A 2937-nucleotide genomic window follows, 5' to 3' on the forward strand; every position below is an offset into this window, starting at 1 on the left:
GTCCTGCTCGGGCGCTCGCGGGAGGCCTGGGTTTCCGGGAGGGAGGGCGGCGGCGCGGGCAGGGAGGGGCGGGCTGGGGTTCGAAGCCGTCCGACTGGTCTGACGGCGGCGGCGCCGGCTACGCCGCCCGCCTGCGCTCTCCGGCGCTGAGCTGCCCGCGGCTGAGCCCTCTGCTCCGTCTCTGGGCCCAGAAACCGGAAACTGAGGCCAGACTCAGACGTGCGCACGCCTCGAGCTGGGCATTCCTGCAAACTCCTGGCTTCTAAGCATTTCGCAGGCTCGAGAAAAACTGCCTGAGCGGAGTCTGTGACTGTCCACTTGCGGAGAACTTCTGCTAGCTGGTTTGGGAATCGGTGGCATGATGGCAAATAGTTGTGTTTTGAAACGAGCATATTTTAGCAAACATATCCTCAGACATAAGTTGACATTGGCAAGAAGCTTTTCTTTTCCAGGATCCCAGTCCTTGGCACTATCTGGTTTCTATTTCTGTAGCTATTAAGGCACCATATGTGAAAATCTAAGTGATTCTATTTTTCCAACACAGCCAGTGATATTTTTGCTTTTGTAGAGACTGGCAATCTGGAAAAGCTGCCTCTTTATCTGAGGCTGGCTAAAATGGAGCTGACCAGGGTCTCCACGAGGAACAACAGCTAATATATACTGTGTTAACTAGAGAGCAGTAGCTCTCTGCTCTCTTAACACATGTAATCCTTGCAACTCCCCTATGAGGTAGGAAACCTTTCTCTTAATGAGGAAACTGAGGTTAAGTAACCTGACCAACTCAGAAGGACCCAGAGTCCATGCTCTACATGACCATGCAATGCTGATGCTTTGGTGCTTTCTAGAGAGGGGCTGATGCCAGGTCAGCCATCCTATAACTTATTAATTCTTTTGTTCACTCTACAGACATTCACCGCACAACTGCCACATGCATGTCAGGCATGGTGGGCTAGAGGGATGAAGACTGACCATATAGACTGGGTATAAAATAATCACTAAGTTTCTTAGGTCAACTCCTATAGACAGATGATATCTTCTTGATCACAATGGAATTAAATTATAAATCAACGACAGTATTTTATCTAGAAAATGCCACTACAAGCAAGACACATCCAAACAACCCATGGGTCAAAGAAGACATCACAGGGAAAACCAAAGTGGCATAAAGACAGATAAACAGAGTAACGTAGCAGGATTAGACTGTTTAAATATGGGTCCACACGCATAGAATCAATTGGCACCTTCTGACAAAGGCGTCAAGGTAATTCAGTGGAGAAAGAAAAGTCTTTCTTTTTTTTTTAATGCTTTATTTATTTTTGATACAGAGAGAGACAGAGGATGAGAGGGGGAGGGTCAGAGAGAGAGAGGGAGACACAGAACCGGAAGCAGGCTCCAGGCTCTGAGCTGTCAGCACAGAGCCTGACGTGGGGCTCGAACCCACAAACATGAGATCTGACCTGAGCCGAAGTCGGAGGCTTAACCGACTGAGCTACCCAGGCACCCCAAGAAAAGTCTTTCAACAAATTGTTCTGGAACACCTAACACTCCATTTGATAAAAATTTTTAAAAAAATGAACCTTGGGACTTGTATCTAGAGTGATAAAGAAATAAAGAATCTTTCAATGCAATAACAAAAACAAATAACCCAACTAAAAATGGGCAAAGGATCTGAATAAACACTTCTCAAAAAAAAAGATACACAAATGGCTAATAAGCACGAAAAAAGATGTTCAACATCATTAGCCACCAGAGAAATGCAAATCAAACCTACCATGAGAAACTACTTCACACATTAGGCTCACTATAACAAAAAAGACAGGTAACCTCTCGGTGAGACTAGAGAAATTGGAACCCTTATGTACTGCTTGTGGGACTATAAAATGATCTAGCAGCTTTGGGAAATAGTTGGATAGTCCCTCAAAGGTTAAAAATAGAAGTACCTGGGTTGCTCAGTACATTGAGTGGCTGACTTTGACTCAGGCCATGATCTCGAAGTTCATGAGTTCAAGCCCCGCATCAGGCTCTGGGCTGACAGCTCAGAGCCTGGAGCCTGCTTGGGATTCTGTGTCTCCCTCTCTCTCTGCCCCTCCCCTACTCACGCTCTTTCTCTGTCTCTCATAAATAAATAAGCATTAAAAATATATTTTTAAAGAAGTACCATATTACCTAGCAATTATGCTTTTTGGTCGATATCCAAGAAAAGTGAAAATATATCCCCATGCAAAAATTTGGACAGGAATGTTTATAACAGCATTATTCGTAGCAGCCCAAAGTAGAGCAACCCAAATGTCAATCAACTGATGAATGAATAAACCAAATGTAATATATATACATTCAGTGGAATATTAGCCCATCAGATATGTGATATGACAATATAGATTAATTTCAAAAGCATTTTGCTAAGTGGAAGAACCCAGTCACAAAAGACCACACATTGCATGATATCATTTATATAAGATGTTCAGAATAGGCAAATCGATCGATGGATTCATGGTTGCCTAGGACTAGGGAAAAGGGGAATTGGGCAGTCACTGGTAAAAATATGGGGTTTGTGTCTGGGGTACTGAAAAGGATGAAAACCATGGTGGCGATAGTTGCACAATGCTACACGAATGCTTGTATTAGAGTTCTCCAGAGAAATTGAGCCAACAGGATAAGGAGAGAGACTTACATAAAAGAGGAGATTTATTATAGGCATTGGCTCCTGGTCTGCTATCCATAGGCTGGAGCACCAGGAACACTGGTGGTGGAAGGCCCAGTCTGAGTCCAAAGGCCAGGGGAGCTGATACGCAAGGGCAGGAGGAGAAGACGGATATTCCAGACCAAGCAAAGAGAGCAAACCCACCCCTCCTCTGCCATTATGTTCTTTCCAGCGGATTGCGTGATGTCCACCAGCACTGGCGAGGACGATCTTTTTTTCTTAGTCTACCGATTTAA

This window comes from Suricata suricatta, chromosome 4, assembly GCF_006229205.1.
Source record: "Suricata suricatta isolate VVHF042 chromosome 4, meerkat_22Aug2017_6uvM2_HiC, whole genome shotgun sequence".
NCBI classification, from domain to species: domain Eukaryota; kingdom Metazoa; phylum Chordata; class Mammalia; order Carnivora; family Herpestidae; genus Suricata; species Suricata suricatta.